The 24451-nt window shown below is 46.9% G+C and overlaps 1 long non-coding RNA gene across 1 annotated transcript in view; it reads left to right on the top strand.

The window, feature by feature from the left end:
* Nucleotides 1-4374: 4374 nt before the first annotated feature.
* Nucleotides 4375-24451, top strand: part of LOC137305903 (uncharacterized) — an 88583-nt gene continuing 68506 nt past the window's right edge. The window contains exons 1-2 of the long non-coding RNA XR_010958777.1: nucleotides 4375-4489; nucleotides 9131-9281. This is a non-coding gene — a long non-coding RNA (uncharacterized lncRNA). The remainder of the gene's footprint in view (nucleotides 4490-9130; nucleotides 9282-24451) is intronic.

Raw genomic sequence — 24451 nt, forward strand, 5'->3', positions numbered from 1 at the left:
GGCCTCCTTCTGTGCACTAAGATTCTATGATTCTATAAACGCAAACATAAACAATATCATCAAAATGCTTTATCAGATGCGACTATGGTGTCAGCTAATTAAACAATAAAATACGCCCAGGGTTATCACTGGGGTCTGAATTTCAAACTTTAAGGACTCGCAGTGATTCTCTGGGGTATTATTCTTTTAATGGCAAGAAGGGAATCTAGGACAGAAATTCTCTTTTAAAAGGAATCTATTCTGCTGTCTTATTGTGACTTTTAACTAGATCAGTAGCCACAAGGTAATAATATTTTGTTTTAAATGCACCTTTGGATTTCTGCCTGCAATTCATTCTTAGCCGCGATATTGTTGATATTTTCCACTTGATTTCCTGGCCGCATTTTCTTATTTTATCTCATAGAAACCAAGGAGTTGAAAACCTTCACTGAGTCACAGTTATGACACATGCATAATAGATTTTTCCACCCAGAGCTTTGCCCACCAGGAGAGCTAAATTATAAAATTGACCCTTTGAAGCTAAAGCAAGGATTCTGCACTGCCTACACGTTGCAGAAAATAATTTCCTGCTGTTACTGCCTCTTACAAACATTAAAGATAGAACTTGCATTTATATAGTGCCTTTCATAACCTCAGGACATCCCAAAGCACTTTACAGCCAATGAAGTCCTTCTGAAGCGTTGTAATGTAGGGAAACGTGGCAGCCAATTTGCACATAGCAAGATCCCACAAACAGCAATGTGATAATGACCAGATAACCTGTTTTTTAGTGGTGTTGGTTGAGGGATAAATATTGACCCAGACACCAAGGAGAACTCCCCCACTCTTCTTTAAAGAGTGCCAATGGATCTTTTACATCCACCTAAGAGGGCAGATGTGCCTCGGTTTAACATCTCATCTGAAAGACGGCCTCGCCGACAGTGCAGCACTCCCTCAGTACTACACTGGGAGTGTCAGCCTGGATTTTGTGCTCAAGTCTCTGGAGTGGGACTTGACCCCATGTGTCGGAGGTGAGAGTGCTGCTCACTGAACCACGGCTGACTGCAAATGCCACGTGTTATTTGCGATCGACATCTTGAAAGCCAATTAAAACGTCTTCAGGCAAATTTCCACTGTCTTTTGCTTCCCTTGAATATATGCGGATATCGGGCACAATAAAAACTGCAATTGACACCATGGAGAGAGTCGACATTGTGCGGAAAGGCAATGGAAAAGGCTATCAAATTACATAGAGAGGCTTTATTTTCTCTGTTTGATAACATCGGAACAGTGGTGCTGCATTTATAGACTTAGAGAAAGAATAACAGGAGTAAGTGGAGGGCAGCCAGGGATCATTGGAAGTACATCCACACGCAGGACCAGTGATACTTCTGGCACTGGGTGTACTGATGGAACATAGGACCAGGAAGAGGCCATTCAGCCCCTCGAGCCTGTTCTGCCATTCAATCAGATCATGGCTGATCTGTATCTTAACTCCATCTACCCGCCTTGGTTCGGTAACCCTTAATCCCCTCGCCTAACAAAAAACTATCAATATAGGAACACAAGAGTGACTGAAATTGACCTCATCAAGCAGGTCTGCCTGTAGCAGTATTGGGTATGATTTTAGCTGGGAGCCGGGAACCCAGTCCGTCCCTAGATATTCACATGGGGAACCCGGAAGCCGAATGAGTGCGACTCAATTGAAAGTGAGTATTTGTGCTTCCGGGTTTCCCAAGCACCAGGCAGTTGGATTGACAGGCTGTGGGGGCCTGTTGGAAGGCAAAGGAGCTGTGAATCAGAGAGGGGGGGGGCGGGAGGGAGAGAGAGAGATCGTGGCCCCTGAAAGAAATCAGGAGTTGCGGAAAGGTGGGCGACATCGGGGGGGGAGAGTGGTCCAGCATTGGGGATCGAGGGGGAGGCCCAGCATTGGGGGAGTCGAGCATTGGGGGGGGATCTAGCATTGGGGGGTCTAGCATTGGGTGTCCAGCATTGATGGGGGTTTGGCATTGGGGTGTCCAGCATTGGGGGGGGGTCCAGCACTGGGGGGTCAAGCATTGGAGGGTCCAGCATTGGGGGGTCCAGCATTGGGGGGTCCAGCATTGGGGGGTCCAGCATTGGGGGGTCCAGCAGCCGAAGATCAAGGGGTCCAGCATCGGTGATGGGGGGTGGTGGGGGGGGGCGGCCGATTGCAGGTTCTTGTCGGCCAGGTGAGCGTGTTGGGCCTGGATGAAGCACTCCTGCTCCTCCGGGCCCACAAGCAGTGCAATAAAGGCACTCACCTCATGGATCCAGCTCTTCCCGCCTGCTTTTACCTGACGTAAATTGAAAGCAATGGGAAATCTGAACAGGTAAGGTTAAATTTGTTTTACTTTTGTAATACACAAAATATTAAGTACCACGACTATTTCAATGAGGTACATTGCCCCTTTAAGTATCGGCCCGCCGGCTTTACGTTCTTGGGGGGTTAACAATACCCCCAATGCCTCAGTCACAGACATATTTAAGTTAATTTGTTTTATACCTACAGGCTACATTCCACCGTACCAACTGTGGCAGTAAAAATGCCCAATGGGGCTGAATCTTTATGTCTCAGAATTATTCAAAGCACGTGCAACAGATATGCAAGAATTAGACAGCCTGCCATGCACCACTGCATCAGACAGACGACAGGTGCCCCATTTCAATATGAGCGGTCCTTTATAGAACGTAACATGCAGCTGCAACCGCCATGAAGAGACAGATACATGCCACAAGTTATTATGGCCTCCCTAGGGTGCACAGCACCAACGTTGCCGTTCAGCACCTACACATAATGACTTGCACTATATTAAAGGGGACAAAACAACAGCTCTGTAAATATCAAATCAGAGAGTCATAGAATCTTAGAAAGGTTACAGCACGGAGGAGGCCATTCGGCCCGTAGAGCCCATGCCGGCTCAATGCAAGAGCAATCCAGCTAGTCCCACTTCCCCGCCCTATCCCCGTAGCCCTGCAAATTTCTTCCTTTCAAGTACTTATCCAATTCCCTTTTGAAGGCCATGATTGAATCTGCCTCCACCATTCCCTCAGGCAGTGCATTCCACTCGCTGTATAAAAAGGTTTTTCCTCATGTCACCTTTGGTTCCTTTGACAATCACCTTGAATCTATGTCCTCTGGTTCTTGACCCTTCCACCAATGGGAACAGTTTCTCTCTATCTACTCTGTCCAGACCCTTCATGATTTTGAATACCTCTATCAAATCTCTCCTCAACCTTCTGTTCCAAGGAGAACAACTCCAGCTTCTCCAGTTTATCCACGTAACTAAAGTCCCTCATCCCTGGAATCAGTCTAGTAAATCTCTTCTGCACTCTCTCGAAGGCCTTCACATCTTTCCGAAAGTGCGGTGCCCAGAACTGGACGCAATACTCCAGTTGTGGCCGAACCAGTGTTTTATAAAGGTTCACAATGACTTCCTTGCTTTTATACTCTATGCCTCTATTTATAAAGCCCAGGATCCCGTATGCTTTTTTAACCACTTTCTCAACTTGCCCTGCCACCTTCAACGATTTGTGCACATATACCCCCAGATCTCTCTGTTCTTGTGGGTGTGATCGATACAAAAGGTGCTTGACCACAGCATGAAAATAAGTGGAAGTTACGTTACAGCTGTATCCCCCATCTGGAGTCCTGCATTCGGTTCTGGGCACCGCACCTCAGGAAAGATATATTGACCTTGGAGGGGATGCAGCGCAGATTCACCAGAATGGTACTGGGGCTAAAAGGGTTAAATTATAAGACAGGCTGCATAGACTAGGCTGTATTCCCTTGAGTATAGAAGATTAAGGGGTGATCTAATTGAGGTGTTCAAGCTTATTAAAGCAGTTGATAGGGTAGATAGAGAGAAACTATTTCCTCCGGTGGGTGAGTTAAGAACAAGGGGGGCATAACCTTAAAATTAGAGCTAGGCCGTTCAGGGGTGATGTCAGGAGGCACTTCTTCACACAAAGGGGAGTGGAAATCTGGAACTCTCTCCCCCAAAATGCTGTTGAGGCTGGGGGTCAATTGAAAATTTCAAAACTGAGATTGATAGATTTTTGTTGGGTAAGGGTATTAAGGGTTACGGAACCAAGGTGGGTAAATGGAGTTAATACACAGATCAGTCATGATCTAATTGAATGGCGGAACAGGCTCGAGGGGCTGAATGGTCTACTCCTGTTCCTGTGTTGCTATGTTTCTAATACCTGCTAATGCACTTGTGGCAAAAATAATGGTTGTGAAAAATGTCGATGTGTTAACAACGCACTCTGTTTAATACACAGATCGCCCAGCAAGTACGGGGGATGAAGAGATACGCCCTGAGTTGGGAATCTCCAGAACTGGCTGGTCAATTTACACCGCTCCACCGTCTGCTTCACACAAAAAGGCATCTCGCCCTCAACCTCCCCGTTATTTTTAAGAACTTGCTGGATTTGCCCATTAATTGTCCATTAAACTCGCCGCAGAAAGTTAGGGCTGGTAACTAACAGCGTAAGTACCTTTTTAACAATGTGATAATTGTTAATGCAATGCCAATTAACCTCCCTGGCCCAGAAAGAGAACAATTTAAACTGTTGCGTCTTGTTCCTGCAGGTAGTAAATTGTTCCTAGAGGTTTTAAAAATTTTATTTTTTTTTGCTTACTTTTCCTTTCTGTCTCTTTTTTCTCTCGCTCTTAATTTCCCTCTCTTTATTTCTCTTTCTGTACCTGATTTGACTCTAATTCACCCTATTTCCTACTCCGTCATTCCTGTTTCCTTCTCAATCCTTAAATCTCGTTGGTTCAGGAGATTGGCTGTTGTTCCCGTCGTTCACTAAGATCCCAGATGCCCCTTTGTCCTCACTGCGCCCGTTACCAGCTCGCAGTTCCAGCGAGTTACGGTGTAAAGATTTATTGAGCTGAACGTTGCAGGAGAAAGTCCATCTGACAGCGTATGTCGTGAGATGCCCCACTCCAGTGAGATTTGGCCCATTCGGGTGAATACATGCTCAATGGAATAGAACTATAGAAAGGTGAGCACAGGAGGAGGTTATTTCCGCTCTTGTTCGCTGCGATGAGGTTAGCCCACCCTGATTATGCCCAGTTACTTTTTCCTGTTGGAGGAGGTTACAGAGATTGCGGGGGGGGGGGGCGGTGGGCACGAGGCCAGGGAGGGATTTGAAAACAAGGATGAGGATTTTAAAATCGTGGCATTGCCGGACCGGGGGCCAATGTTGGTCAGTGAGCACAGGAGGTGATGGGTAAATGGGACTTGGTGCGAGTTAGGATACGGGCAGCAAAGTATCAAGCACAATACATTAATTGGACAAATCAAACTTGCAGTGACTCCTCCTGCCTCCCTTAAGGATGTCACTGAATGCTCTGCTTAGCATTTCTCTGCTCAGGTAATTTAACCTTCCAACACTCCATACATGAGCACTGCTTCTGGATACAATGTAGACCTAGTAAGGCCCACACCATGCAAAGAGCTTCCATCACTGGCTTAACATTAGCTATTACCTTATATAAACACACCAACTCCTTCGCTACGCGCAAAAACAAATAAGAACATAAGAACGTAAGAAATGGGAGCAGGAGTAGTCCATACGGCCCCTCGATCCTGCTTCGCCATTCAATAAGATCATGGCTGATCTTTGGCCTCAACTCCACTTTCCCGCCCGATCCCCATATCCCTTAATAAGATGATAGAAAAGAAAAGTCCGTCACTTCCTACTGCCCTGTGGCTTCAGGCCAAACATCCCTCGAATAACTAATCCTGACTTGGGCCAAAATTCTCTTCCTAAAAGACTCCGCAAGGATTGCGCTAAATTGACAAATTACTCCGATGGGCTCGATTTTCGCACCCGCGATCGGGTGCGTTCCTGGCGGGGGGGGCTGCGAAAATCGGGGATTCCGGGGGCGGGTCTGGAGCCCGGCCCCAACCCGCCCACTTCCGGGTTTCCCCACTGACGCGCTGACATGCGCCCGCAGACCCCGCATGTGGGACTCCGGTGCCACTTAAAGTACTTGAACAGGTATTTCAGGTTGTTTACAGACCTGATTGACCTGATATTTTAGCAGGGATGGGATTTTGCAACTGACTGAGACTGTTTCCCGTACTGGGGGAAACACTCCCAGTTCAAATGGACGTGTTGCAGCCATCAGCCTGTGGCAGCTGCAAAGGTCCATTTGACCAGTTGGGGGGGGGGAGACCCTCACTCATTGCAGGAGGCCACTCTGTCACTTGGGACAAAGTTTGGCCTCCACCACCCTCCTCCTAACAACAAAATCCACCAACTTGCACACTTACCCCGGGGTCCAGACACATGTACCTACCTTGCGGACCCCCTCAAACGTACATCTTCCGGATTGGGGCCGCCGTAGCTGCAGTCATGACCTCCTCGGAGGACGAACAGCATCACCAGCCTCGCCGGCCATGCTGTCCACCTCTGACACGTGGAGCTCCACAACACAGTGCTGTGACACATCCACCTGCACAGCAGGAGGGAGGGCAACCACAGAGAGAGAGATGCGTCGCAGAGGGCACTACCCTCGCCACAGGGTCCACAGACCGAGGCTCAGCTTCCTGGACCTCTCTGAGCAGCAGTGCACACGGAGGCTCAGAGTCACTCGACATGTAGTCGTGGACATCTGCAGCCTCCTTCATGCCGAGCTGCTCCCGGCTGGCCCGAGCACCATCTTCTTACCTGTCGCTATCAAAGTCACCACTGCCCTCAACAACTTCTCCTCCGCATCCTTTCAGGGTGCCACCAGGGACATCGCCGATGTCTCTCAGTCGTCTGCACAAAAGAGCCCTGCCAATACACCTACACCCAATCTGCAGTGACACAATGGGTGGCATTAGTTGTGGGTCTTCATAGTGATCCTCAGGAAAGGGCATTATTGCACAAACCAAACAAGATTCGTAAATACGTGGCAGTAGTGGTGCCAATATAACATGTAATGTGAGTTGATCAGAAATTAAATATCAGTAAAAACCATGACAAACCCTCAAACACCCTTGTGCATCCCCTTCATGCTCACGACACGTTTGCCTTACACTTCCTACTGCACATATGTGATGCATGCCCTGTGGCTGCAGCACAGGTAGTGGCAGGTTGAGTGAAGCTGACTGTGAAAGAGATGCATGAGAGGGTGAGTATGAGATAGAGCCATGAGATTGTATGAGGATTGGGTTGAGTGGTAGTGGCGGGATGAGTACTGGCGAGGTGAGTAAGTGCAGGTACGATGAGGATGAGCTTTGAGTGGGTGTGAGGAGTGATGTGACAGAGTAGTGTTGGCAGTGCAGAAGGAGATGTGGGGTGGGGGCGGTGATGTGGCAGACGGAGTGTAGGGGAATGAGTAAGTGTACTCACTTTGGCTGACCTACTTAGGTCATTGCAGCGCCTCCTGCACTGTATGCAGGTGCATGATATGTTGGTGGTGCTGGTGACCTCCTCTGCCACCTCGAGCCAGGCCTTCTTGGTGGCAGAGACAGGCCGCTTCCTCCCGCCCGCCGGGGAGAAGATCTCTGTCCTCCCCCTCCTCCTCACCCCATCCAATAAGAGCTGGAGTGAGGCATCATTAAACCTGGGAGCAGCCTTCCCCCTGGGCTGCTCCATGCTGTAATTTTTCCTATTTCCTGCAGCATCAGTCAGTGGAGGACTGCCCCTTTAAATAGAGCTCCTCCAACTGACAGACCTTACTGCGCATGCGCAGCCCGCCCGCCGCGCAGCTCAGCAGTGGGGAACCCGGAAGAACAGGTAAGTGGATCCAATCAGCCTGCGATTGCTTGCGGAGCAGACTGATTTCACCGGGCGCGTTAGCCACGCGCCCAATCGACCCCCCTCTGCGAACCCGCTGCCATGGTAATATCGGGCTACATGTCTGTCTCAGATACACTTTCCAGACATGCCTGTTTATGGGTTAAATAATTAATTCACTTGGACTTTGCAGCCATGACTCGGTTTCTAGCATTCCCTCACTCCATCTACAAGATCCTGAAGGTTGTCGTCATTAAGGGTTTTTTTTGAGTCCATTTAGAATCACTTTCATAAGTCACAGCTGAATTAATAGAAATGTGTATCTTTGAATGTTTAGGAGACTCGTTAGCTATTCAACAATTGAGTTGGCCACATTCGTGCAGGCCTTTTCTGATTAGAATCATAGAATCATAGAAGTTACAACATGGAAACAGGCCCTTCGGCCCAACATGTCCATGTCGCCCAGTTTATACCACAGTTTATAAACAGGCATGTCTGGAAAGTGTATCTGAGACAGACATGTAGCCCGATATTACCAGTGATTGGCTCATTCACTGTGATTGCATTATAACAAATCCCATCTTGCAAAAATCACGTGTTCCTGAGAATGTGTTAAAAGGTCAGTGCAAAGCAATTAATACTCATCTTACTCATGTTTTGCATGAAGAAAAGGATTTCAATTCCTGTTACTACACACCTTTAAAAAATCTTACACACCGTACTGATGTTGAAATGCACGAGGTATCACAGATATATTTGATATACTATTTAGCTATCGTCTCACAAAACTTGTTTAAATTGCAAATATCTTTGTTTGTTCTTCCCTCTCCAACACCTCTTTTTCTCAAATAATAACATTACTAATTATTTTTTGTATCTCCTAAGTTCAAGTTACACCATTGGCTTAGATTTTATTTGTTTCTCATCCTTGTTTTCAAATCCCTCCATGGCCTCGCCCCCTCCCTATCTCTGTAGCCTCCTCCAACCCCCGCAGAACTCTGCATTCCTCCAATTCTGGTCTCTTGCGCACCCCCAGTTTTAATTGCTCCACCATTGCCGGCCGTGCCTTCAATCGCCTAGGCCCTTTACTCTGGAATTCCCTCCCTAAACCTCTCCGCCTCTCTCCCCTCCTTTAAGACGCTCCTTAAAACTTACCTCTTTGACCAAGCTTTTGGCCACCTGTCCTAACATCTCCTTATGTGGCTCGGTGTCAAATTGTGTTTGATAATGTTGCTGTGAAGCGCCTTGGGACATTTTACTACGTTAAAGGCACTATCTAAATGCAAGTTGTTGTTGTTGTTTATCTTTCCCCTCTTCAAAACTTTCCTTTTTTTCCTCATATTATTCATATGGTTACAATGGAGTTTTCCCTCTCCTGCTTCCTCTACAGATTTGTAGCTCTCACTGTTGTTGGTGTACGACAGTTAAGTCTCCAAAGACAAACATCTTCAACAGGTGGACACTTGACATGCTCCAGGCTTGAAGCAGGCGCCAAAATCAGGGCTCAGCGCTGAATGTGTCTCGTAAATATCTCCGTTCAGGTAAACACGCACCTAAGACACCCTTTCGTGACACAAACAATATTTAACTCACCCAATGTTGTCAAGGGGGAGTTGGACTGGTTCCTGACTGAGGCAGTGATTGCATCATATTGACCCCCATTGAGGCTGGGGGTCAACTGAAGATGTCAAAACTGAGATTGATCGATTTTTGTTGGGTAAGGGTATTAAGGGTTACGGAACCAAGGCGGGTAAATGGAGTTAGGATACAGATCAGCCATGGTCTAATTGAACGGCGGGACAGGCTCGAGGGGCTGAATGGCCTCCTCCTGTTCCTATGTCCGGATCGTGAGTTGCGGGGCAGGATTGATGGACCAACTCGTCTTTTCCTGCTTGTCGTTTTCGTATGTTCACACGTCAATAGCTCAGAATTTTTATTTGCTAAATCAATATGTATAAATTGCTGGGAAGAGTGCAATCTTTCTCGGTGTGTCATTTTCCCTATTGAAGGCACCTCGCAATTGTTATTTCTTAACGTTTTGCTTGGCGATCATGTGACGTGGGTTACCATGGCCCACTCTTTGAGTATTGTGCATCCACAGGAGCAGAGTGGAAACCACAATCTATCAAAGGAAGCTGGAAATCCCTCAACATCCGAAACCCGGGTGAAATTTCCAACTCTGCAACTTAAGGTGAACTAAAGACCCCGGTGCGGGGGGTGGGGTGGGGTGGGGGGAGTTTCTGTCAGTTTTGTGCTCAGATTCTAGCGCAATCCTGGTGGAATCGGCTGAACCAGCGCGAAAGATCGGGGTTGGGGGGGTGGGTGGGGTGGGTTTAAACGGAAGTGAGTTATGCCCAAAACCACTTCCGTTCGTGTTTTCCGCGATCTTTTACGCCCGGATCAGGCCCCGCCCACAAAACTGGCCACGCCCCCAAGTCGACAGTGCGAGATCCTGCCCATTGCGCAGGTTCAGGAAGGCACTTCGAATTGCGCCCATTTTCCTAGGCGCACAGGCACCAGTGGGTAAGTTTTAAGTCTTTTCATATCAAAAAATATTAAATTTACTAAGAAACTGACTTGTGTGCACCAATGAAACTATTAAGTGGTTCAGCGCAGTTTCTTTTAAGTCATTTTCAGTGATTTTAAATCAGGTTGTTTACAGGCGGAGGACTGAACACCCTCATTAAAAATGCTTGTTTTTGGCGCTAAACCAATTTTCAGCTGTATTAATAAAACTGCACCATCGTATATCAGGGAATACATTTTAATGGAAAGTAAAAAAAAACCGATATGATTCCGTTCTATTACGCCGCCCGATTGCACTGGTTCATGGACGATTTTACGTTTTGTGATTATGCAAAAGCGTTTTAGCGGACTCTTGAACTTTAATCTAACCAGCGGAATTTCAAGCGCATTTTGGGCGCCATTTCCCGATTGTACCCCAAGCAGAAACTCTAGGCAGCGTTGTAAGCAGTGTAGCTGGAAGCAGAAAATTACAGAGAGCTAGTAATAGATTAAGTGAATGGGCAAAACTGTCGCAAATGGATTTCAATTTAGGCAAGTGTGACGTCATCCACTTTGGACCGAGAAACATAGAAAATGGGAGCGGGAATAGGCCACTCGGCCCTTCGAGCCTGCTCTGCCATTCAATACGATCATGGCTGATCCTTTATCTCAATACCACATTCCCGCGCTCTCCCCATACCCCTTGATGCCTTTTGTGTCTAGAAATCTATCTAGCTCCTTCTTAAATATATTCTTATTCTTATTCAGTAACTTGTAAAGTTTCTTATTCAGTAACTTGGCTTCCACAGCCTTCTGTGGTAGAGAATTCCGTAGGTTCATCACCCTCTGAGTGAAGAAATTTCTCCTCATCTCAGTCCTAAATGTCCTACCCCGTATCCTGAGACTGTGACCCCTCGTTCTGGACCCCCCCAGCCAGGGGAAACATCCTCCCTGCATCCAGTCTGTCTAGCCCTGTCAGAATTTTATATGTTTCAATTAGATTTTTATACGTTTCAATGAGGACCTAAAAAGGATATATCAGAGTACTTTCTAAATGGTAAAAAGCTCAAAACAGTGGAGATCCAGAGAGACTTAAGGGTCCATGTACATAGATCATTAAAATGTCATGGACAGGTACAGAAAATAATCAAAAAGGCTAATGGAATGCTGGCCTTTATATCTAGAGGACTAGAATACAAGGGGGTAGAAGTTATGCTACAGCTATTCAAAGCCCTGGTTAGACCACACCTGGAGTACTGTGTTCAGTTCTGGGCACCGCACCTTTGGAAAGATATATTGGCGTTGGAGGGAGTGCAGCGTAGGTTTACTAGAATGATACCCGGACTCCCGGGGTTAAATTACAAGGAGAGATTACACAAACTAGGGTTGTATTCCCTGGAATTTAGAAGATTAAGGGGTGATTTGATCAAAGTTTTCAAGATATTAAGGGGAACTGATAGGGTAGATAGAGAGAAACTATTTCTGCTGGTTGGGGAGTCTAGGACTAGGAGACACAGTCTAAAAATTAGAGCCAGGGCTTTCAGGAGTGAAGTTAGGAAACACTTCTACACGCAAAGGGTGGTAGAAGTTTGGAACTCTCTTCCACAAACGGCAGTTGATGCTAGCTCAATTGTTAATTTTAAATCTGAGATTGATAGATTTTTGTTAACCAAAGGTATTAAGGGATATGGGGCTAAGGCGGGTATATGGAGTTAGGTCACAGATCAACCATGATCTCATTGAATGGCGGAACAGGCTCGAGGGGCTAAATGGCCTTCTCCTGTTCCTATATTCCAATGTTCTACCCCCCACCCCCCCAAATCCTGGACTTCAGACACAGGAGCAGGCTTTTGTAGAAAACACTAACATTAAATGACGAATTTTGTAAGTAGATACACCCATCTTTTATTTCCAGGATTTTTATGCCGTAAATGTTATTATTAGCCGTATACACTGATATGAATAACGGAAAGAACATCGCAGACAAAAACAACATTAAGAAATTATTTGATTGGTTTATTTCATGATAGTTGCTGGTTCCAGATCTTAAACGAAGATTGAGTGATCTGATTCGAGGGTTTTGTTGTGCTTATTCATAATTGAATGGTAGTGAAACAAAATGATTTTTTCATTGCTTCATATTTAGTCAATTGGATCTTTCAGCCAAGCAACATTATTAATTTGACAGATAGTAATTATTTTAGCCAATTATGCCAGATGGACAACCTTGAGTTATGACCACCAAAGGTACAGTGACCATTTCAAAGGTATAATGACCTATAATTGCGAGAGGGCTACATATATATTATATATTACTATTGTCTCAATAAAATTAAAGCAGTGCTGATGAAAGTAATTATCTCATAATCCAGGATTGCCTGGGACATTGGGATGGATGAATAAAGAAATAAGGTCAAGATTGAAACGTAAGGAAAAGGCACACACTAAGTACGTGGCCAAAAAAGGAGAGGGTGACAAAAGGGAATACGAAAAGGTTAGGAAAGAAGTTAAAAAAAACAATTAGGAAGGCAAAGAAAAACTACAAAATTAAATTATCATGGAATAGAAAAGGAAATAGTGAAGTATTCTACAGACACATAAATAACAAAAGAAAAATCAGGATAGGGATAGGGCTACTTAGGGACAGACACGATAAACTCATAGGTAGTGACAGCGAAATGGCAGAAATATTAAATAATTACTCTGCCTCAGTATTTACCAGGGAGACTGACATCCTGGGCATGACATTAGAAGATGAGATCAAAAAAGATGTAAAGACATTTAAGATAGAAAGGGGGGAGATAACTGATAAACTATTCAAACATAAAGAAGATTAAATCCCTGGTCTGGATGGAATGCAGCCGCACATGTTAAAAGAAGTTAGGGAAGAGATAGCAGAGGCACTATTAAAGATATATAAAAATTCATTAGAAAAGGAAATAGTGCCAGAGGACTGGCAGACAGCTAATGTGATTCCTATATTTAAAAAGCACAATCGAACCAGTCCAAGGAACTTTAGACCAGTTAGCTTAACATCGGTGGTAGGAAGGATAATGGAATCCTTACTCAAAGATACAACAGCAAAACATCTAGAAACTGAAAATATAATAAAGAATAGTCAGCACCGATTTCAAAAGTGAATGTCCTGCTCACATATGGACATACAAACATACGAATTAAGAGCAGGGGTAGGCCATTCGGCCCCTCGAGCCTGCTCTGCCATTTGATAAGATCATGGCTGATCTGATTGTGACCTCAACCCTACTTTCCCGTCTACCTACTCTAACCTTTGACTCCCTTGTTAATCAAGAATCTATCTAACTCAGCCTTAAAAATATTCAATGACCCTGCATCCACCACTCTCTGGGGAAGGGAGTTCCACAGACTCACGACCCTCTGAGAGAAAAAATTTCTCCTCATCTCCGTCTTAAATGGGCGACCCCTTATTTTTAAACTGTGGCCCCTAGTTCTAATCTCTCCCACAAGGGGAAACATCCTCTCAGCATCTATCCCTTCAAGTCCACTCAGGATCTTATATGTTTCAATAAGATCACCTCTCATTCTTCTAAACTCCAGTGTTTACAGGCCCAACTTGTCCAACCTTTCCTCATAAGATAACCCCCTCATCCCAGGAATCAGTCGAGTGAACCTTCTCTGAACTGCCTCCAAAGCAATAATGTCCTTTCTTAAATAAGGAGACCAAAACTGCACACAGTATTCTAGATGTGGTCTCACCAATGCCCTGTACAACTGTAGCAAAACATCTCTACTTTTATATTCCATTCCCCTTGCAATAAATGACAACATTCCATTTGCCTTCCTAATCTCTTGCTGTACCTGCACACTAACTTTTTGTGATTCATGTACTCAGACACCCAGATCCCTCTGTACCTCAGAGTTTTGCAATCTCCCTCCATTTAAATAATATTCTGCTTTTCTATTCCTCCTGCCAAAGTGGACAAGTTCACATTTTCCCACATTATACTCCATCTGCCAAATTTTTGCCCACTCACTTAACCTATCTATATCCCTTTGCAGACTCCTTATGTCCTCTTCACAACTTACTTTCCTACCTTCCTTTGTGTCATCAGCAAATTTAGCAACCGTACATTCAGTTCCTTCATCCAAGTCATTGATATAGATTGTAAATAGTTGAGGCCCAAGCACTGATCCCTGTGGCACTCCACTCGTTACATCTTGCCAACCTGAAAATGACACATTCATGCTTACTCTCTGTTTCCTGTTAGCTAACCAATCCTTTATCCATGCTAATAGGTTACCTCCTACACCATGAGCTCTTATTTTGTGTGGTATGCTTGACCAACCTTATTGAATTCTTTGAAGAAGTAACACAAAGGGAAGACAAGGGAAATGCAGTAGATCATAGTATCATGGTAGGTACAGCACAGGAGGAGGCCATTCGGCCCATCGGACCTGTGCCGGGTCTTTGAAAGAGCTATCCAATTAGTCGCATTCCCCTGCTCTTTCCCCGTAGCCCTGTAAATTTTTTCCCTTCAAGTATTTATCCAATTCCCTTTTGAAAGTTACTATTGAATCTGCTTCCACCGCCCTTTCAGGCAGCGCATTTCAGATCGTAACAACTCGCTGCGTAAAAAAAAATGTTTCCTCATGTCGCCTCTGGCTCTTTTGCCGATCACCTTAAATCTGTGTCCTCGGGTTACTGACCCTTCTGCCACTGGAAAAAGTTTCTCTTTATTCACTCTGTCAAAACATTCATGATTTTGAACACCTCTATTAAATCTCCTATTAACCTTCTCTGCTGTAAGGAGAACAATCCCAGCTTCTCCAGTCTCTCCACATAACTGAAGTCCCTCATCCCTGGTATCATCCTAGTAAATCTCTTCTGCACCCTCTCTAAGGCCTTGACATCCTTCCTAAACTATGGTGCCCAGAATTGAACACAATACTCCAGCTGAGGCCGAATAAATGTTTTATAATTATTTAGCATAACTTCCTTCCTTTTGTTCTCTATGCCTCTGAGCCCAGGATCCCATATGTATCTTTAACAGCCTTCTCAACTTCTCCTGCCACCTTCAAAGATTTGTGTATGTGCACCCCAAGACTCTCTGTTCCTGGACCCCCTTTAAAATTGTAACATTTACTTTATATTGCCCCTTCTCATTCTTCCCAACAAAATGCAGCACTTCACAATTTTCTGCTTTAAATTTCATCTGCCATGTTTCTGCCCATTTCACCAGTCTGTCTATTGCCTCCTAAAGTCTGTTACTATTCTCCACATTGTTTACTGCATTTCCGAGTTTCGGGTCATCTGCAAACTTTGAAATTATACTCTCTTTAAGAACAAAATAACATAAGAAATAGGAGCAGGAGTAGGCCATACGGCCCCTCGAGCCTGCTCCACCATTCAATAAGGTCATAGCTGTTCCAGTACAGCTACAACACTGGCATCTACCCGACAATGTGCAAAATTGCCGAGGTATGTCCTGTCCACAAAAAGCAGGACAAATCCAATCCGGCCAATGACTGCCCCATCAGTCTACTCTCAATCATCAGCAAAGTGATGGAAGGTGTCGTCGACAGTGCTATCAAGCGGCACTTACTCACCAATAACCTACTCACCGATGCTCAGTTTGTGTTCCGCCAGGACCACTCGGCTCCAGACCTCATTACAGCCTTGGTCCAAACATGGACAAAAGAGCTGAATTCCAGAGATGAGGTGAGAGTGACTGCCCTTGACATCAAGGCAGCATTTGACCGAGTGTGGCACCAAGGAGCCCTTGTAAAATTGAAGTCAATGGGAATCAGGGGGAAAACTCTCCAGTGGTTGGAGTCATACCTAGCGCAAAGGAAGATGGTACTGGTTGTTGGAGGCCAATCATCTCAGCCCAAGGTCACTGCTGCAAGAGTTCCTCAGGGCAGTGTCCTAGGCTCAACCATCTTCAGCTGCTTCATCAATGACCTTCCCTCCATCACAAGGTCAGAAATGGGGATGTTCGCCGATGATTGCACAGTGTTCAGTTCCATTCGCTACCCCTCAGATAATGAAGCAGTCCGTGCCCGCATGCAGCAAGACCTGGACAACATCCAGGCTTGGGCTGATAAGTGGCAAGTAACATTCGCGCCAGACAAGTGCCAGGCAATGACCATCTCCAACAAGAGAGAGTCTAACCACCTCCCCTTGACATTCAACGGCATTACCATCGCCGAATCCCCCACCATCGACATCCTCGGGGTCACCATTGACCAGAAACTTAACTGGACCAGCCATATAAATATTGTGGCTACAAGAGCAGGTCAGAGGCTGGGTATTCTGCGGTGAATGACTCACCTCCTGACTCCCCAAAGCCTTTCCACTATCTACAAGGCACAAGTCAGGAGTGTGATGGAATACTCTCCACTTGCCTGGATGAGTGCAGCTCCAACAACGCTCAAGAAGCTCGACACCATCCAGGACAAAGCAGCCTGCTTGATTGGCACCCCATCCACCACCCTAAACATTCACTCCCTTCACAGGATGTACTGCAGCAACTCGCCAAGGCTTCTTCGACAGCACCTCCCAAACCCGCGACCTCTACCACCTAGAAGGACAAGGGCAGCAGGCACATGGGAACAACACCACCTGCACGTTCCCCTCCAAGTCACACACCATCCCGACTTGGAAATAGATCGCCGTTCCTTCATCGTCGCTGGGTCAAAATCCTGGAATTCCCAGCACTGTGGGAGAAGCTTCACCACACGGACTGCAGCGGTTCAAGAAGGCGGCACACCACCATCTTCTCAAGGGCAATTAGGGATGGGCGATAAATGCCGGCCTTCCCAGTGACGCCCACATCCCATGAACAAATAAAAAAATATCCCGGCCCTCCTCCACGCACAAGACAGACTTAAGGGCTGGCTCCTTGAAGACAAGGGATGCCCCCTGTAGACGTAGCTCATGACACCTTTGAGGAAACCTACCAGTGAGGCACAGCAGTGGTACAAAGACAGTCGCATCACCACTAGGTCTGTCATTGAACAAGCCATCGGGCTGCTGAAGTTGCTTTACCTGTGCCCGGATCGATCTGGGGGAGCGCTTCAGTAATCACCAGTGAGGGTGTGTAGAATAATCGTCAAGTGTTGCATCCTGCACAACATCGTTCAACAGAGAGGGTAACCGGTGGATGAGGTTCCATGTGCTCATAAAGCAGCTGCACCTACCATCAACATTGAAGAAGACGAGGAGGAGGAGGAGGAGGACGAGGACAACGGGCGAACCACCTGCTAAGCAGCATCTCATCTGGTTGCTCGTGATGCCAGGGAGTCACTCATATTTGATAGATTCTGATAGGGAGATCTGCAAAGTGACTGTAATCAGGCACTCAGACCACCTGTAACGACCACCAACACTAACAGTCCTACAACCACACATACACCCATTGCAAACGCACCCAATGGGCGGCATCAAATCTCACCATTCATGGTGAAGCACATGAAAGGACGCTTTCACAAAAGGGACTCAAGAATGGGCAGAACGTGGCAGTGGTGGTGAGAATCATTACATTTAATGTGCATTGAACCAAAACCAAATATAAGTGTGAAACGTGACAGTCTATCAGCCACCCTTGTGCCTACCCTTGGTGATTACAAAACTGTTGACTCCCTCTTCCTACATCTTCTATGTGGTGCAGCCCCTGTGGCTGCAGCAGAGATAGTGGCAAGTTGCTCAGATTCATGCCCTGACTGCTTAGATGATTTTGACCTCCGACCTCTGGGTTTTGGAGCCCGTGGGGGCCCCGCCAAAGACTGCTCCACCTGCACCTGTGCAGGGGCAGGCTCGGCCACCTGGAGAGGAGGCAGCATTGCAGGTACCGATTGAGAGAGAGGGGCAACGGGTGAGATGTGGGAGTGCTTTGAACGGAGTCCCCACTTAAAATATCCCCCTTTTGCCATCATCCCTCTCCTGGGTCAGGGCCACATCACTCCTACCACCCTGCTGGATGGCAGTTTGGAAGACATGTGTGATGCTAATGTTAATGTTTCTGTCTGCCTGTTTAAGGCGGCAGCATGTTGTTCACCCTGAGTCTGCACGGCCATTGCAGAGGAGATTCACCAGGATGTTACCAGGGCTGGAGCGCTTCAGCTATGAAGAGAGACTGGGAAGATTGGGTTTGTTTTCCTTGGAGCAGAGGAGGCTGAGGGGGGACATGATTGAGGTGTACAAAATTATGAGGGGCACAGATAGGATGGATACTAAGGAGCTTTTTCCCTTCGTTGAGGGTTCTATAACAAGGGGGCATAGATTCAAGGTAAAAGGCGGGAGGTTTAGAGGGGATTTGAGAAAGAACTTTTTCACCCAGAGGGTGGTTGGAGTCTGGAACTCACTGCCTGAAAGGGTTGTGGAGGCAGGAACCCTCACAACATTCAAGAAGCATTTGGATGAGCACTTGAAATGCCATAGCATACAAGGCTACGGACCAAATGCTGGAATATGGGATTAGATTAGACAGGGCTTGATGGCCGGCGCGGACACGATGGGCCGAAGGGCCTCTATCCATGCTGTATAACTCTATGACTCTATGACTCTATTTGTGAGCCGTGCATTAAGCGCAATGGAAGCTGCCATTCCTTCCATCGCGGACATTCCCGCACTTACCCACACCACCAGTCCACTAATGCTGGAGGTGAACTCCTCCATCCTCTGCGTTAATATGGAGTCTGAGCGTGGCAAGTCTTCCAGTACGTCGCGAAGGCGCCTCTGTAGCTCTATCATTCTCCTTTTCAAGGATGATCCCTAGGGTTCAGCATCTGCGCCAAGCTGAGCAGAGCTTGGAGAGGAGTGCGCCCCCCCGCCCCCCCGACTCCGACGCGGACTCTCCACAGCTGTCCCTGCCACCAGTGTCTGCTCACGCTCACTAGTGCGTGGTGACTGACCAGGTGACAACCCGTCTAACAGGACCCACCGAGGTGTGAGTATCTGCGCTGGTGGATGGCTCACTAAGATGTGACGGTGCACCCTCAGAGGCAGGGGGCTCCTCTAAGGAATCGCCCTCGTCCACTTCTTCACTCCTTGACGGCCCTGGAAGAGAACGTACAGCAATATTAATAATCATCGCAGAAGTGATGTTGCGATGAGCATACTGAGGTGTGCAGCAGGTCAATCATTGATAACATCAATTCATGTTGTGTGTGAGGGATGTTAATGTGCTGTCCCCAGATGTTTGCGGAGTTCCAGTCTCGGCAACCCTGACGGCCAGGCACTCCACCGTTTGCAAGGCCTCCTCCTCCGCCTCCGTAAGGGCCACTATTTGTGGAGGCCCCCCTCCAGTCCCACTCCTCTCCCTCGCATTTTGCGCTCTCTTATCCTACAAGGGGAGAAAGAACAGACGTGTGAGTGAGTGAGGGTGAAGTGGTCACCCGATGGATGCATTGCTCTGGGTCAGGCTGACAATGAACGAGATGCATCAGAGGGTGACGATCAGACAGATTGATCACATTGCATCGGGATTGGGGTGAGTGGGAGAGGTGGGTGCACAAATTGGGGTGGGGGGGTTGATGAAGTGCACAGGAAGTGAAGGTAACTTGACACTGAGCCTTAAGTGGGTGTGAGGAGTGATGTGATGGAACAGGTTTCACAGGGCAATGTGAGGGGGGGGGGGGGGGGTAATGTTCACCACAGAAGGCAGGTGAATCAGTAACTGTACTCACTTTTCCTGACCTGGTTAGGTCATTAAACCCCTTCCTGCACTGCAGCCATGACCGGGGCACCGTGCTCCCACTGCTGACCTCTTCTGTCACCTCCAGCCACGCCTTCTTGGTGGCAGAACCAGGTTTCTTCCTCCTGTCAGCACCTCCCTCCTGCTTCTCACAGCAGCCAGTAGTATCTCCAGGGCAGCGTCCGAGAACCTGGGTGCTGCCGTTCTTCCAAGACGTTCCATTCTGCTTTTTACTCCTTCCTCCTTCAAAATGCATTGGTGCATTGGCCCTTTAAATAGCGGGCCTTAAAACACGTCCTGCGGGTGCGCAGTACACCCGCAGAGCAGTTTGAGGACGCGAAACCTGGAAGTCGAATTAAATGGATTCAATTGAGTTACGATTACTCGGGAACACGCACAAAAATTATATCCAGGTTTCCCAACGGCTTATTAACCCCCCCCTCCACTGCTGAGATCCCGTCTCATTGTTAAAATTTAGGCCTTAGAGTCTAAATGGGGTAGAGGAGCAGAGGGATCTCGGGGTACAGAGACACAAATCACTAAAATTAGCGACACACGTTAATAAGACCATAAAAAAAGCAAACCAAGAGCTGGGGTTCATTTCGAGAGGGATAGAATTGAAAAGCAGAGAAGTTATGTTAAACCTGTACAGAACCTTGGTTAGACCACACTTGGAGTACTGAGAACAGTTCTGGTCTCCATATTATAAAAAGGAGATAGAGGCACTGGAGAAGGTGCAAATAAGATTTACAAGGATGATACCCAAACTGAGAGGTTAGACCTATCAGGAAAGAATGAATAGGCTGGGGCTCTTTTCTCTAGAAAAGAGAAGACTGAGGGGTGACCTGATAGAGGTCTTTAAGATTATGAAAGGGTTTGATAGGGTAGACGTAGAGAGATGTTTCCACTTGCGGGGGAGACCAGAACTAGGGGCCATAAATATAAGATAGTCACTAATAAATCCAATAGGGAATTCAAGAGAAACTTCTTTACCCAGAGAGTGGTGAGAATGTGGAACTTGCTACCACAAGGAGTGGTTGAGGCGAATAGTGTAGATGCATTTAAGGGGATGCCAGATAAACACATGACGGAGAAAGAAATAGAAGGATTTGGCTGATAGGGTTAGATGTTGTAGGGAGGGAGGAGGCTCGAGTGGAGCATAGACCTGTTGGGCCGAATGGCCTGTTTCTGTGCTGTACATTCTATGTAATTCTAATTGTTAAAGGAATGTCCGTCCTGTTTGCACTGACTGCACTGGAAGATCTTCCTTTCACAGTCTGACATCCCTCCATCAAGCAAAGAGGAAAAATGTGGCAGAGAATAGTGAAGGTGGCAAATCTCTCATGAGAGAGAGAGAGAGAGAAAGATGCAGCAGAAGATGATGGAGAGGGAAAGATACAAGAGAAAAGAAGAGTAAAGAAGAAAAGATTACGGAAAAGAGAGAAAAAATGACTTTCATGTCACTTTTATACTGCGCTGACAAATGCCATCATTTTTACAGTGATGCTAACAGGGATTCACATTTACTCTGAATGATCACATCAGGGTGAGGTCGCAGAAGGCAGAACTCGATGAATATTACTTAAAAGTTTATACAGAACACCATTCACCGGCCTCCCATTGCCAGGGCAATTTCTAATGATTGAATAGAGCTGACAAGATACTCAACTCTTTCAATCATTAAAGTATAAATGGCAGTACATCAGGCCAGCAGGGGTTTCTTTTAATTCATCGTGACAGTTTTAAATATAATATTTTGAAATATGAGAAACGTGGTTGTAAATATTCATAATTCAGAGGATATAAAGACAGAAAGATTTATTTATAAAGAGCCTTTCATGACCTCAGGTTGTCCCAAAGCGCTTCACAGCCAATAAAGTGCTTTTTGAAGTGTAGTCACTGTTACAATGTAGGAAATGCACACAGCAAGATCCCACAGACAGCAATGTGATAATGACAAGATCATCTGTTTTTCAGTGATGTTGGTTGAGGGATAAATATTGGCCCAGGACAACACCCCAGCTCTTCTTTGAAATAGTAGCCATGGGATCGCGTACATCCACCTGAGGGAGCAGACGGGGCCTTGGTTTAACATCTACACCCGAAAGGCGGCACCTCTAACAGTGCAGCACTCCCCCAGTACAGCACCAGAGTGTCAGCCTAGATTTTGTGCTCAAGTCCCTGGAGTGGGACTATGCATCCACAACCTTCTGACTCAGAGACAAGAGTGCTACCCACTGAGCCACTACTGACAGTGCAGTGGAAACAAAAGCCCTGGAATCATTCCTCAGCACCTCCCAAACCCGCGACCTCTACCACCTAGAAGGACAAGAGCAGCAGGCACATGGGAACACCACCACCTGCACGTTCCCCTCCAAGTCACACACCATCCCGACTTGGAAATATATCGCCGTTCCTTCATCGTCGCTGGGTCAAAATCCTGGAACTCCCTTCCTAACAGCACTGTGGGAGAACCGTCACCACACGGACTGCAGCGGTTCAAGACGGCTGCTCACCACCACCTTCTCAAGGGCAATGAGGGAAGGGCAATAAATGCCGGCCTCGCCAGTGACGCCCACATCTTATGAACAAATAAAAACAAAATCCCGGCCCTCTTCCATGCACAAGACAGACTTAAGGGCTGGCTCCTTGGAGACAAGGAATGCCCCCTGCAGTCATGGCTCATGACACCTGTGAGGAAACCTACCAGTGAGGCACAGCAGTGGTACAACGACAGTCGCATCACCAATAGGTCTGTCATTGAACAAGCCATAGGGCTGCTGAAGTTGCTTTACCGGTGCCCGTATTGATCTGTGGGAGCGAATAAAAAAAAAATTCAAGAGACAATTGGACGTTGTAAAGGGGGGGACTGTAGGGTTCATCTGGACAGATTAATTAAGTAACTTTCGCGCCAGACAAGTGCCAGGCAATGACCATCTCCAACAAGAGAGAGTCTAACTATCTCCCCTTGACATTCAACGGCATTACCATCGAGACTTTTTTGAAGAAATGTCCCGCCAGTTTTATGAGCTAAGTTACGGGGATGAGAGTCGGGAGGGGTTTATATACATTAAATACGAACAGTCGCGTTGGTTCGGGGAGACAGAGGAATGTCTCTAATAAACAGTTTGGAAGATGCACAGCTGCAGATGCAGGTCAACACTTTAAGGGACCAGCTGCGAAAGATACTGGGGGAGGGTAACGAGCTAGAGGGGTCAGAGTTACGGGAGGACCAGGCTCTGACCATACATTTAAAGGAGGTCATAACCGAGCTGGAGACGCACGTTCAGACGATCAATAGTTTGATCAGGGAGGATCGGAATGCGTTGGCACAGGCAGCTAGTAATGATGGGTGTGTGTTGTACGGTGCGTGGTTGCTGAACGAAGGGAGCAGTAATATGGAGGATCTGCAGCAAGGTCGCGTCCCTTCCTGGGTTAGCAACCGGCACCTCACCGCACTGAGCCCCTATGATAATCTGATGAGTCCGTGTCAACTCCGACTGGTCTCAGAGCCATACCCGGTTCCAGTTGATTGCGGCCAGTCCAACCACACAGTGATGGGGATTGTACTCCAGGTGCCGGTAATGGGCAGGTCACCGCAGCCAGCACCGGTTTACCGGGTACAAAACATTGGCGTCCTGAGGAACGGGGTGCAGGTCTGGTATCATGGGGCCCCACTGTTTGTAATAAAGTGGGAGCACGCCATGATCGGTACTGACCTCAAGGGGTGCCAGAGCAGGGGTGCGCACGTGGTGTTGTGTCCCCCGCACCTGAACGCGTTCGATCGGCCAGTGTGTGGGTTTGAATCGGACCGTGCAGAGCCCATCAGTTGCACCATGGAGGTGATGACCCACAGTCACATTCCACCCCAGGTAGCAAACGCGGGCAACGGGACGTACTGCGTCACGACGAACGTGTGATGATCCGGATTCTTTCCCCTCAGTCTGGTTCAGTAAAAACTGAAGTCGAATACATTTTAAAGTTCATCACGACTTTAATAGCAGGGTTCTTAGTCTGCAGCATTGATTTGGACTCCTGATAGAGTCCCTCTATGCTGGCAGAGCAAGAACAAAAACATACAGAAATCCACACGTTTTTATACAAATCAATAGGGTTGGAACATACTTAACGAGGGTCAACACCAATCATAAGCCGAGCGTAGGTTGCCATGCGAGGTTACATTATTTCCGGCCAATCATAACTCGTCCATGTGCTGATCATGTTGCTGTTAGACATCAAAGGGGATACTTCCTCACCTTCCAACTTGGAATGTTCTTCCCTGTTCCTTCTGTTCCTTATCTCCCAACCTGGAATGTCTTTCAACTTTGGCTAAGCTCGTTACCTATATTGATCTGCCATAAACATGGAGACATTCAGACCAGTCCTTGAATCACATCAAAGACTCTACATTGATAAGACCATGCAAACCTGCTGACTACGCAAACATATGGCCCAGCAGGAGGCCAGGCCACCTGTACCAATCTCAGTTACTAACTAATTAACCCTTTCTAACCATTTTGCATTCTGCTTCT

This window comes from Heptranchias perlo, chromosome 3 (genome assembly GCF_035084215.1).
Source record: "Heptranchias perlo isolate sHepPer1 chromosome 3, sHepPer1.hap1, whole genome shotgun sequence".
Classification (NCBI taxonomy): Eukaryota; Metazoa; Chordata; class Chondrichthyes; order Hexanchiformes; family Hexanchidae; genus Heptranchias; species Heptranchias perlo.